This window comes from Sminthopsis crassicaudata, chromosome X (genome assembly GCF_048593235.1).
Source record: "Sminthopsis crassicaudata isolate SCR6 chromosome X, ASM4859323v1, whole genome shotgun sequence".
NCBI classification, from domain to species: Eukaryota; Metazoa; Chordata; class Mammalia; order Dasyuromorphia; family Dasyuridae; genus Sminthopsis; species Sminthopsis crassicaudata.
Window position 1 is genome coordinate 85,169,267 of NC_133623.1, and position 14,184 is coordinate 85,183,450.

The following is a 14,184-nucleotide window of genomic DNA, read 5'->3' on the forward strand; positions in this document are numbered from 1 at the left end:
CCATATTTATGAACTGAGTCCTTAATCTGGGTTAGAACTTTAAAGGAAGTGGTTCATGTCTGCATCTTCTCTGCCCTGAGTTAAAAGGGTCATCCTCCTCTATAACAGGATATAATTCTTCCTACCCCTCTGTGTCTTTTCCTTGATCTCTACTCTGTTGAGAAACTTTTTGAAGTGAAGATAAAGAATATAACTGATTACCCTTTGCTTTTTTCTCTAAGTGTTGCTGTGGTCTTTGTTTTGTATTTTTTATCCTGCTTTTCCTCAGTTCTTATTTCATTTTTTTTTACATTAGGAGAGCCTTTGAAAGAATGTAGATCTGGATAGACACAAAAAAAAAGGTGGGGCTGAAGATGGTGGAAGTTGGGGTGGCCATTCATTATCATCCTCCTCATGCTTAGAAGAGGAACATCTACTACTAAGAGATGGGCTTATCTGTGCTTTGACTGTAAATTTCCTGACCTCCTTTTCTGGTTCTGATTTCAGACTTTGTTTAATGAGATTATTTTGTATTTTTCCTGGGCATTGTTTATCAAAGCTGTTCACCAAAACAATTATAACAGCCTTCCTCAGGTAACCATGGATAAATTTTTCAAGCAATGTCCAGAAATTTCCTAATTTCTCCTAATTGAATTATGCACCCCTGATCTTTTAAACATTTATATATAATTCTAACATATGATTCCCCGACTGAAGGGAGTAGGGTGCCTATTTTCCGCCTCATTAGGTTACTTAACTGTAATGTTCTTTGGTTCAGTTTCCTGGAAGTCTCTGTGAGCAGCCTTCCTTTTTATCACAGTAATCACCACAAGAGTCCCAGGGACCAAAGTCCCAATCCTTAATTATCTTCTTCCTGGTCTGGGCAGCTTTCTGGAGAGCCTTTCAGACAGGCCTTAGTCTCAGTGGAGAAGTTCAGGAGGAGAGCTTGCCAAGAGGAGCTTGAATGAATGTGGAAATGAATTTTTGTCTCCTTGTCTCAGAGAACTTTTAGTGTGTTTGTCTTCTGTGGCTCTCAGTCCCTCCTTATATGCTCCATACTGAGTATAAGCCAATCCTTATATCACTAGGAAACCATTATTTGTGATAGGATTAAATCAATCATGCTGAAGCATGCTAAACTAGATAACCATTGTCTGATTAATTCCACTTAATTAGTAATTAGTAGGTTTGCTGCTATGCACAGTTATGGTAGTATTAGGGTTAAGATGTAGGGAGAACACTCATCTAGACTGTTCAAACTACATTCTGCTCTGCCTTAAATTTCACCAGCAGCTAATTTGGCTGAATGATCAGAGCTGCTTGTCAGCTGGGAAGGAGGTCTCCAGTGGAGTGACCCAAAGTTCTGTCCTGGACTCTTTGGTGCTTAATATCAGTCTAAACCTTGGGACTCCAAGACCAGTCATCTACCCAGGATTCACTAAGAGAGAACAAAGCCCCAAATCTGAAATAATTTTAGAAAGAAATTGATGATGTCACTTAGTAGAGTAGTCTGAGCCAGAAAGGAGAATGGGGCTGCCTCTTGTCCAGGCTCTGGAAGGTTTTTGTTCCGAAGAATACAGACTGGAGTACCCACACATAAATAGGGGGGCAGATGCGCCCGTGCATGTCTGCGTGCCCCTCTGTCCCTTCCCACTCATTCTGAACTCCATCTCCTCCTGCCTGGACAAAGGAAGCTGAGAGCCACCCCTCCACAGATCCCCCTCTTCCTCCTCATCTCTGGGGGCTGGCAGGAATCCGAGTCCCATTCTAGGCTGGGGGTTTGCAGATGCTGCAGAGCTATTGTGCATTTCCCTTTTGTGGAGCCCAGAGCTCCCCTTCCTAAGCCTCCCCTTCAGCTCTTTGTCTTCACCTCAACCATCCCCAGCAGAGCCCTGCTGCTGTCTCCCCTCCCCCAGTTCCAGCAGCCTGGCCTCAGAGACCCAGGACCCTGGACAGCTGCATGCCCAGCTCTATATAAAAGATGCATGGCTGCCCGCTCCTATTGGAAGCTCAGTGACAGAGGGAGGGGGGGTGAGACAAATGATTGGGGAGCGGCTCCTCCTGCTCTGGGCCTGATGTCACAAAGCTCCCTGCCTCCCGCCTTGTTTCCCCCTCTGCTCTGGGAGGAGATGAGCCCCAGATTTTGTCATCACAGAGACTGCCCCCTCACACCCTCTTTTAAGTCTTCTTTGTCTCTGCAGAAGGATGTGAAGGGGAGTGAGCTGCCAGGGATATGGCAGCCCCGTCTCCATTTCCTTTCTTTCCCCTTCCACTCCCTTTCCTCTCTTGCCCACTGTCTTACCCCCATGTTCCAGACTGACCCATCCTGAGGGTTCTCCTAGTGGCTAAGTGGCCGTGAGGGAGGTAGGGACCCTCTCCCCTGCTTCACTTCCTCTCTATCTTCTCAGTGTCTTCTCTTACCTCCTTCTCCCAACCATTTCAGGTACCTCCCCCCTCTTCATTTGGCTTCTTTTGATGCTTAGAAGGATGCATGTAAGGCTGGGTGGAAGATCATGGGAGTATCCACACCTTTGTGTGTGTGTGTTAGCTATGTATGACCTTAGGTCAGTGTGTGTGTTTATGTGTGTGTCTCTATGTGTATGTACACACGTGTATACCTGCGTGTGTCTGTTTGTCCAGGGCTGCCAGAGATGTCATGGCTGTAACCCAAGGACTGTCCTGCTTCCCTCAACATGGAAAGGATCCCGCCACCAGAAAACTGTAGCTTAGATGGCTTAGCCACTGTGAAAAAATGAATCTAGCCCAGATAGGAGCTAAGTCACAGACAGAGCCCCTCAGGGAAGAATCTCTGTGGTGAGTCCACTGGAGCAATGCTCCAGGTGTCCAGCCGAGTGAGAGCAGACTAATACAATCACCAGAAGCATCATGGGAGGTAGAAATTGCCCCCTCGACAACTGTCCCCCTATGAGGCTCTTCTTGTGTCATTATTGCGGATACTCCTTCCTCACCACCCCTCTGATGGCAATCTACTTGTGGGAGAGGATGCTCTGGGCATGTTATGGAGGAAAGTTCTATTGCAGATCTTACTCTGCTCTTTCATTAAATGAATTTATTCAGAACAGTTTGTGCCTTTGACTGACAAGAATAAAAGGGGGCTCCTGAGCTCTCCTTTTGGGTGTCTATGCACACATGGAGTGTCTTGAATGTGGGGAAAATATTTGGGGACCCTAAATGAAGGAAGAGGAGCCAAAGATGCCACACGTTACTGAAGAATGTGAACATCTAGACAAGGGAATGGTGAACAGGCAAAATGAGCATGACCATCAAAAACAGCCCAAGCAAACTAACATCATGTCCATCTGTGACATGGTTGCTAAAGTGCTCAATGTGCTATGGATATGATGAGGTTGATGAGTCAGGGAACCAAAATATGATGAGGTATAGATTTTGGGGTATAGGGAACCAACTAATAAGGTCTAGATTTAGGGAACCAAAATGAGATTAGCATTCCTGGTGGTCACGGAGTTAAATGATAAGGTCTAGTGGCAGGTTTGGGGTTCAGGGAACCAAATGGAGAGGTTTGGTTGCCTCATACTCCCCTGAGATTCGGCACAAGGGTAGGGAGTTTGGGGGAATCTTTTCTGGTGGCACAGAGGTTCTCTGTAAAGGAATTTACAACCCCGAAAACCTAGATTGATAAAAGAGGTTTATTATAGGGATTGGGAAGTAAGGTTAGGAGTCCTGACAGAGAGTCCTAAAGTCTCATTAGGGTGGGGATAAAGAGAGGGTAGCACTGGAAAATAATCTTATTCCACTGGGCAGAGGTTTCCTTGGCATAGCATGGCCTAGCATGGTATGTTTAGAACCTCTGAAAAGAGAGGATTTTAGATTGGCTCTTTTATCATAAGAGTTTTGGCTACAAGCTGAAGGGGGCTGGTGGGTGGAGTCCCAAGTTGGCTCATCTACTACCTGGGTTTTTGCTTGAGTTGGAACTTGAATTGAATGAGTTTCTTTAATTGAACCAATCCCACCTAGAGAACAGAATGAAACTGTCTTGTTTCCCTCAGACAGGGTCCCTCACTGAGGCAGAGTTGAAGGAGATTTTCTCCTTCAAGGAGCTTTAGAGTTTTGGGGTCCCTTCTTCAAATAGTTTGCATAGATTTCTGCAAAATCCTTGAGAAATTATTCAGTGCTCTTTTTTTGTGGAAATGGTGTGCACATGTGGCCCAGAAGATAGGGAAATTAGATCTGGAATTAGCTGAAAGACTGGAGGATCAGGGTTGCTTGTGTCTCCAGTGGAGTGACTCAAAGCTCTGTCCTGGGGTCTTTGGGGTTAATATCAGTCTAATCCTTGGGACTCCAAGACCAGTCATCTATCCAGGATTCTAGAGGCAGGGCAGCTGGTGTTGGAGAGAACAAAGCCCCAAATCTGAAATACTTTTAGGAAGAAATTGATGAAGTCACTTTGTAGAGGAGAGTGAGCCAGAAAGGAGGGTGTGGCACCCCGTGTCCAGGCTCTGGGAGGTTTCTGTTCCACAGGATTCAGAGCAGAGTACCCACACATATTTAGGGGCGCACATGACCCTCTGTCTCTTCCTGCCCATTCTGATCTCGGTCTCCGTCTGCCTGGACAAAGGAAGCTGAGAGCTGCCTCTCTCCCAGACCACCCCCTTTCTCCTAGGCGCAGGGGGGGGGCGTGGGGGGGGAGGAGCTTTCAGGAATCCAAGTCCCATTCAAGGACTGGGGTTTGCAGATGCTGCTGAGCTATTGTGCTCTTCCGTTTTGTGGAGCCCAGGACTCCCCTCCCTGAGCCTCCCTCTTTGTCTCTTTGTCCCTTTGTCCTTCCTCTCCCAGTTTCTGTAGGGCTCCCTTAAGCTGAGTTCAGCTGCTCCCCACCCCAGTCTCAGCAGTCTGTCCTCAGGAAATCAGGACCCTGGTCAGCGCCCCGCCCACCTCCAGGTGGGAGATGCACTGCTACTCCCTCCATTAGTGATCCTGGGTGTCTGGGCTCAGAGAAAGGATTCGGGGGTGGGGCTGCCCGTGCTCTGGGCCTCACTTCACAAAGCCTCTTCCCCTCTATCCTCCCTTCCCCCTCTGCCCTATGGTGACATGACACTGACTGCCTCCTCCCACCCTGTGTTAAATGAAAATGTTCCTTGTCTCTGAGAAGGATGCAAGGGGGTGTGAGTGGGAGGTCTGTGAACCCCTCATCCCTATTCCTTCCCCTTCCCCTCCACACCCTCCCCTTCATTACCCAATCTCCCTGAGTGACAAATCCTGAGGGTCCTGCTCCTACCTAAGTGGCTGTGAGTGAGGTAGGGTGCCCCTCCCCTGCTCTTGCCTCCGCCCCTTCCTCTCCTCTCCTCTTCTCTTTTTCTTCTCTTCCCTTTCCTCCACCTTTTCAGGAATGTCCGCTCTCCCAACAGGCTTGCCTTGGTGCTCAGAAGGATGAGTGTAAGTGTGGATGGAAGTTCCTGGGAGTATCTTAACCCGTGTTTATGTGTAACCCACACATAAGTATGATATTAATGAGATGTAAACTGAGGTTTAAACCAAGATGGGTCAGTTCCTGTTCTCTCTCCTTCCCCAAAGTAACCCAGGGCGGGGTCAGCAGCAAAGGAATTTGCTACTTAATGCTGTATAGAGACAAAGTCTTTATTGATAGTAAAGGATTAGACAGGCCTTTGGCCTCCAGGAAGACCAGACTGCCTGCAAGGGGACGTCAGCTGGCGGGCATTGGCTGGTATACACCAAATGCCAAGATTTCATTTTTCAGCCTTCCTTATATACATAACGAGAGTCATCAAAACAATGTTTGCACAGAGATGTTCTCAAGAGGTTCCGGAGACATTTCCCAATAATACAAGAATTCTCTGCTGTTATAAACAAGACAGGACTTTTCTTATTATTGTCAATAAGACAAAGATTCTCTATTGCTGTCTCCTTCAGTCTCTCCCCAGAAAGGAATTTCAGATCATTAGACAGGGGGCTGAAAAAGGAAACTAGCCCAAAGGAAGTTGGAGATTAAACAAGGAACATCAAAGGGGGCTCCGGCCCCCAACAATATGTGTGTCTGTGTGTGTGTGTGTATACACATGTGTTCCTGTGTGTGCCTGCTTGGGGCTGCTCCTGCCTTCGGGCATCCTGCCTTGCCAAACCAGCTTCTGTCTGGAGTGCTGCGGCTTGGGGCGGTAGTTGGGTGGGCTGGGATACAGTGAAGTCCAACAGGGAGAAACCTTTGGGGACACCCCCTGCCCTCCACACCCCCGGTGGACGTTTCCATCCTTTCCCCTTCTTTCCTCCATCCCTGGGCTCAGGCTTGGGGCTCTGGAGAGAGGAGAAAGTCCAGGAACTAACCCCAACCCTAACCCTAACCCTTTTCTATGTCATCTCTCTCTCATCTCTCCTGATATAACTTAACTCAGTATTTATTTTTGGTCTGGTTTCCAGCAGAGCCTGATGAAATGGGTGTTTCCCTGTGCCTTGTGGAAGAGAAAGAGGGGATTGTCCTTGAGCCTGTGGATCTCTGACTTTCAGGCTGAAAGAGGAGAATTGTGTTCATGTGCACTTCTCTCATTAGGAAGGATTAGGTATGTTTTGTCTTAGGGAAGTTGATTGCTTGCATTTCTTCCTCTGCATATTCCTCTTTATAGGCTTTGACCTATGCAGGAAAGGCTTTTAAACCTTGCATATGCAACAGTCCTTTGAGAACTTGATTGCAAAGATGTTTTTCTTCACTTAACTCTTACCCTATTCATTTTTACTGCATTTGGTCAGGTGGGGCAGACACAGTGCATCTTAATAGAAGCTAAATGGTCTGTTTTGTTTTCTATGACTCTCTCTATCTCTTGTTCTATCATGACCACTTTCCCTATCCATAGATTTGAAGTGTATTTTTTCTTACTTCTCTAATTTGCAATTGATGCCCCCTTTCCATCTCAGTCATTGTTCTTATTGTAGTTTGAGTTGATACATGGTGTGAGGCATTGATGTGCTATCAAATCTCTGGCAAGCTGTTTTTCCCTTATCCCATTTGCTTTTTTAAAAAATCAAATAGTGCACTCCCCCACTGCTTTATTTTAGAGGCTTTACAAATTATGTTATTTGTTTGGTTTTGTACATAGTATACCTTATCTTTTCCATTGATCAACCTTTAATTTCTAACAAGGCTCACAGAGAGATCTGCTACTGATAATCACTAACTCCAACCCTTTTCTTTCTTTCTCCCCCCATTATTACAATTAAGAGTCTTCATTTTTTTTCACATTTTTGTTGTTTTCTCTTTCTTATATCAATAGGGTATCCCACATATTTCTTCTCCCCATCTTTGAGAACCATGCCATGTGAGAACTAGTTTTTAGCGAGAAAAAGAAAAGCAAGCACAACCCATAAATGGATTCCTGAAAAGGTGTGCAGTGTGTAACTCCTGTGGATGCCTCACCTCCTAGAAGTGGTAAGATAATGTTTCCTTCTCATGTTTCCTTTTTATTCCCACTTATCTTTAACATTTTGTTACAGATACTTTTAATCACTTTGCTGTGTCATTATTTTCATTTAAATGATTGTAGTTACTGTGCATATGTACTGTTTTCTTGGCTCTGCATCACTTCACAAAGATCTTGCATTATTTCTCATGTACTCATCACATATGTCATTTCTTACAGCTCAACAGTGGTATTCCATGTCATTCATGTCCTATGCCTTGTTTACTTATTCCACAGTTGATGAGCATTTGTTTCCAATTCATAGCTGTCATAAAAATTGCTATTTTATCTATTTTGGAGTATAGGGCGATTTTTTCCTTTTTGGTTGCTTCCTTGGAGTGTAATAGAGTCTTTGTGTTAAAGACCTTGGATTGTTTTGTTACTTTCCATAATTCCAAATTACATTTCAAAGTGTCATCTTACAGTTGTCCCAGCAGTGTATTTACGTGTATATTCCCACACCTTTGTTTAGGTACCAAAACTGTATTTGTTTCATAAAAGGAATTTCATAAAGCTTCTTCTTTACCTGTCGTTTCATATAGTTTATATAGTCTTGCGGTGAAATATCTTTTCAGTGGTTGGTAGGATTCACTTTACAATATAACTGATTTGGGGATTTTTCCTTAAGAAACTCATTTATATCTTGTTCAATTTCTTTTTTTATGATATGCTTATTTAAATCTTCTGGCTTGCTTTCTATTAACTTGGCAAGATTATATTTTTGTACGTATGAATCCATTTCATGTAGATCATCAATTTTCCTGGAGTATGACTGGGCAAAATAACTCCTGGACATTGCTTTAATTTCATCTTTATTTGTTAGGTATTCACTCTTTAATTTTGGAAATCAGTAATTTGGTTTTCTTCTTTCATCTTGTTGTCAAATTAACCAGCAGTTAATCTACTGTAGTGGCATTTTCATAAAACCAACACTTATTTTTCATTATTAGTTTGATTTAAAACAAAATTCCTAATCTCACCTTTGATTTTCATGATTTCCAACTTAACAATTAAGTCCCTAAATCAATAGTCAATTTAGACTTAAAGGCATATCTTTCTTCATTGGGCTTAGCTGAGAGGGCTAAAATATCCTAAAGAGGAAGTTTAATCCTACAGTCAGACTAAAAATAAATCAAACTTATCAATGCCAGCTGATTTAAAGGGTATTCTTTTTTTACTCTACCACCTAGTTCTATCCCTGTTGTTTCATCTATATGGGCTCTAGGCCAGCCCTAATCCCTGTGTTACAGATCTCTCCTTCCAATCTCTCACATTGTTTTGGGCTTTGAAGAATGTCTTAACCCGACCTTTGGTTGGTTCTACTGCTGGAGAATTTCTCTTCCCCATTAAAATGAGCAACAAGATTACACGATAATCAATTCTATCAGACAAGGTGATTCAGGCCAGTTCCAATGGTCTTGTGATGAAGAAAACCATCTGCCCTCAGAGAGGACTATGGGGACTGTGTATCACAACATAGTATTTTCAGCTTTTTTGTGCTTGTTTTCTTGCTTTTGGTAATCTTTCTCATTTTTCCCCTTTTTGATTTGATTTCTTATACAGCATGATAAGTATAGAAATATGTATAGAAGAATTGCACATGTGCAACATATATTGGATCACTTGCCCTTTAAGGAGGGGTGGAGGGAAAAGAGGGGAAAAAATTGGAACATAAGATTTTGCAAGGGTGAATATTGAAAACTATACATATGTTTTGAAAATAAAAATCTTTAAAAAAAAAGAAAGAAAGAAAGAAAGATGAACAGCTCTGAACATAATGTATTTTTATTATATAAGTTTTTCCCCCTGAGGCAATTGGGGTTAAGTGACTTGCCCAGGGTCACACAACTGGAAAGTATTAAGTGTCTGAGGCCGGATTTGAACTCAGGTCCTCCTGACTCCAGGGCTGGTGCTCTGTCCACTGTGCCACCTAGCTGCCTCATATAGGTTTTCTTGACATAGAAATTTATGGATTTACATCTTGAATCTTCTTTTACATTCTACTCTGCATATATGGCAATGTTTTCCCCCTTTTCTTATTTTGTATAAGGTTGGGTTTTAAATTAAAAAAAAAAAATAAAAATCAGGATCTTAATCTAATTTCTTCATTAAATTTACATGTGATGACAATCCTGTGCTTGGTTTGCTGTTTGCCTAAGATGAATGCTTCTGTTTACTGTCAGTATTAATGTTTTTATAATTGTATCAGTTAGAAGATATATTGGCAATGTAGTAACAGTGTCAAATGACTAATGCCTAATTTGCCAGTTGGGTGTGTGTGCAGTTGGTGTGCATGTGTGTGTGTTTGTGTGTGTGTGTGTGTGTGTGTGTGTGTATTTGCATGCACACAATACACATATAGATAGAGATGCAGATATATAACTCTGACAGACACAATTTAGCAGTCTTCCTATACTTTTCCTATTTAGAACCAAATTCTACTAGAGAATTCTATTTCTTCTAGGTTCTCTGCCAAATCACAAAAAAATTTTGTAAGGAGAAATGAAATGCCTAATTTTACTTCTTAAAAAGTACTTAATGGTCCCATTCTGTCCCATGAGTGAGTACAAGGGATAGTATTGTAAAAAAAAGTACCCATGCTATATGAACGTTATGGAATATTATTGCTATGTAAGAAATGACCAGCAGGAAAAATACAGAAAGGCTTGGAGAGATTTGCATGAACTGATGCTGAGTGAAATGAGCAGAACCAGAAGATCGCTGTACATTTCAACAACAATACTGTATGACGATATATTCTGATGGAAGTGGATATGTTCAACATAAAGAACATCCAACTCACTTCCAGTTGATCAATGATGGACAGAAACAACTACACCCAGAGAAATAACAGAGAAGTGAATGTAAATTGTTAGCATTACTGTCTATCTACCCAGGTTACTTATACCTTCGGAATCTAATACTTAATATGCAACAAAAGAAATGGTATTAAACATATATATTGTATCTAGGTTATATTGTAAGACATGTAAAATGTATGGGATTGCCTCATCAAGGGGAGGGAGTAGAGGGAGGGAGGGGATAATGTGGAAAAATGAATAAAAGGGATAATGTTATAAAAAAATTACTCATGCATATATACTGTCAAAAAATTTATAAATAAAAATTACCTATGCAATGTACTGTCAAAAATTTATAATTATAAAATTAATTTTAAAAATAAAGAAAAAAAAAGAAAGTAGACATTCTCCTTTTATAGAGGAAGGGGGATGTCCTCTAGGAACCTGGCATAATGGGATTGGCCCAAGAAGAAGGAGGGAGGCGTGCTAGGCTTTGAGAGCACTAAGGAGGGAGGTGTGGTACCTGGAATCAGACACTGCCTCATGGGGCTGTGCCCCACTTCCACGTAGGACTTACCTGCACCTCAAAACCTCTCATCCCTCAGGTCCTCCCACATGCCTTGAACTGCATTCCTTGCTTCTAGAGGCTTTTGAACCCTTACATATCCCCCTTTTTTATTAATAAGAGCAAATGTTCTCATGTTGACAAATGAAAAGCTCTTCCATAAGCACCTCTAAAGAATCTCTGTGGAGATGCAAACATATCTTGATCCCTCACATTAGAACCCTAGAGGGTTCCTCCATCCTTTTGGACCCTTTTTCATTACCATGATCTCATTCTTAGAGGGCCTTCTTAATGAAGATGGGGTGTTGTCTTTGAGTGATTCTCTATGTTCACCAAAGAGTATTTCATAGCTTGACTTAACTCATTTGAATCAAATGTTAAGTAATTTATTGTGTACACTGCTTTATCTGTATCTTTCTGAGTGACCCTACCTCCATTTCCCTCTTTTTTGTTTTTTGATAAATCTCTTGAGGGTCTGGTTAGTCCTTTCTACAATGGCTAGGTATCCTGTAGGGTTGTAAGGAATCACAGAAATATGATGTATGGAGAATTCCCGAAAGAACTGTTTTAATATGTTTTAAGTGTATGAGTGTCCATTTTTAGTCTTAATAGTGTGTGGGATACCCATAGAGGCAAAACAATGAAAGAAGTGATTTATTACATGTGCAACAGCTTCTTCTCATTAAGAGAATACAGATACAAACCCTGCATAAGTGTCCACTGTAATATGAATACATGTTTTTTGCATATGCGTAACATCCATTTGCTACATATCATTTGGCCTATCACCTATGGGGTAGTCCCCAGCCCTAGAGGTCTTTGAGAATTATATGTTGGTGCTGAGAAAGCAAATTTGTCTCTGTCCTCAGGGTGAAGAGGGATAGAGCAAAAGCAATCTTCAATATCTATTATCCATAAGGGCCATTCCCTGAGGATCATGTTTGGAGATGGCAAACCTGCCTGTAAAGAATCCATGTCTTTCAAGACTGAGTTTACTTGTCTCAAATCTGTTAACATTCTCCACTTGCTAGAATTTTTCTTTATCACTAATACAGGGGAGTTCCATGGACTATTTGTTTCCTCAATATGTCCTAATTCTAATTGTTCTTGTACTAATTGATGTTTTCTCTTTGGTCAGGGTCCATTGCTCTACCACACTGGTGTGTTGGAAGCCTTAACAGTAATGATCGCTCCTAAAATTTCTGTGGTGATATTTCATCCCTAAATTAATGTAATATATTCCTACCCCATAAGTTAATATGTAAGACATCTATTATTAAAGGAAAAATAGTTCCTGTCTTTCCATCATTTTTTTTTGCCAATTTACTGGTTCAGTGGTCATCAAAGCCTCCTTATTGCCTCCTACCTTTGCAAAGGGGGCCATTGAGAAGAAGGCACCACAGTCCGGTCACCTCCAATAGACATTGGTTATTCAAAATAAAGGTTAGTATTGGCTGAGTGAGTGTTATAGACTTCGTAAAATATATTTGTACAATGGCCTCTGAATTTTGATCCATCTGTGGGGCTAATTCACACTTATTGTCTTCTGTTTTAATTATAAATTCAGATGGAATAACTATTACAGACACAGGAACTTCCTCATATATTTATATGACTGGGATAACTAATGAATCTTTGATACTGTTGAATGGGCACTTCACAAACAGCATGAGGGGGTAGGTGGAAATAATCATTGCTCCTGAGTTTTATTACTGTGATTGTCCCTTGGCCTCTAAAGCTGCATACCTGTTTCTCCATTCCTGATTTATATCTATCCCTACTTGAGTTGTGATTCCCCATGATGGTTTTGGGGTCCCAGTGCCACTAAGTTGCTCAAAATACAACTTCATGTTTGTTCCTGGAGCAACCTGATTGGACAGTCAGCCAAGTCTGTTCTAAAAATTCTGTCATCCAGAACACTGCCTGGCCTGTGGTCAACCCCAATGAGAATGCTTTCCAATCATTGGGGTACAAAATTTCCCATGACATTGTTTCAAGTTGAGACATGAAAAAAGGCTCTATGGGCCCATATTTATGAACTGAGTCTTTAATCTGGGTTAGACTTTAAAGGGAAGTGGTTCAAGTCTGCATCTTCTCTGCCCTGAGTTAAAAGGGTCATTCTCCTCTATAACAGGATATAATTCTTCCTACCCCTCTGTGTCTTTTCCTTGATCTCTAGTCTGTTGTGAAACTTTTTGAAGTGAAGATAAAGAATATAACTGATTACCCTTTGCTTTTTTCTGTAAGTGTTGCTGTGGTCTTTGTTTTATATTTCTTATCCTGCTTTTCCTCAGTTCTTATTTCATTTTTTTTTACATTAGGAGAGCCTTTGAAAGACTGTAGGTCTGGATAGACACAAAAAAAAGGTGGGGCTGAAGATGGTGGAAGTGGGGGAGGCCATTCATTATCATCCTCCTCAAGCTCAGAAGAGGGACATCTACTACTAAGAGATGGGCTTAAGTGTGCTCTGACTCTAAATTTCCTGACCTCCTTTTCTGGTTCTGATTTCAGACTTTGTTTAATGAGATTATTTTGTATTTTTCCTGGGCATTGTTTATCAAAGGCTGTTCACCAAAAGCTGTTCACCAAAACAATTATAACAATTATAACAGCCTTCCTCATGGAGAAACTTTTTAAGCAATGTCCAGGAATTTCCTAATGTCTCCTAATTGAATTATGCACCCCTGATCTTTTAAACATTTATATATAATTCTGAAATATGCTTCCCCGTCTGAAGGGAGTAGGGTGCCTATTTTCTGCCCCATTAGGTTACTAAACTGTAATATTCTTTGGTTCAGTTTCCTGGAAGTCTCTGTGAGCAGTCTTCCTTTTAGTCAGAGTAATCACAAGAGTCAAAGGGGCCAAAATCCAAATCCTTAATTATCTTCTTCCTGGTCTGGGCTTGTCTAGAGAGCCTTTCAGACAGGCTTTAGTCTCAGTGGAGAAATGCAGGAAGAGAGCTTGCCACTAGGAGCTTGAATGAATGTAGAAATGAATTTTTGTCTCCTTGTCTCAGAGAACTTCTAGTGCCTTTGTCCTCTGTGGCTCTCAGTCCCTCCTTATATGCTCCATACTGAGTATAAGCCAATCCTTATATCACTAGGAAACCATTTTTTGTTATAGGATTAAATCAATCATACTGAAGCATGCTAAACTAGATAACCATTGTCTCATTAATTCCACTTAATTAATACCTTCTAAGCATCCTTGTTTCAAGTTCAGAGTTCTGGCCCATAACATCTCCCACTTTCTTTTGTTTTAGATTTAGAACATAATGTAGTCACTCTCTCTGACTTCTCAAGGAGATGAGAACCCCAAAAAGGAGGTGATCACGCCTTCCCTGACTGCTCAAAAGAAGGGAGAACTTGGATTCAGAAGGTAAAAATAACCTGGG

The 14,184-nt window shown here is 41.6% G+C and overlaps 1 long non-coding RNA gene across 1 annotated transcript in view; it reads left to right on the forward strand.

Moving 5' to 3' along the window:
- Positions 1-6,409: 6,409 nt before the first annotated feature.
- Positions 6,410-14,184, forward strand: part of LOC141548907 (uncharacterized) — a 33,965-nt gene continuing 26,190 nt past the window's right edge. The window contains exons 1-2 of the long non-coding RNA XR_012484150.1: positions 6,410-6,530; positions 7,239-7,393. This is a non-coding gene — a long non-coding RNA (uncharacterized LOC141548907). The remainder of the gene's footprint in view (positions 6,531-7,238; positions 7,394-14,184) is intronic.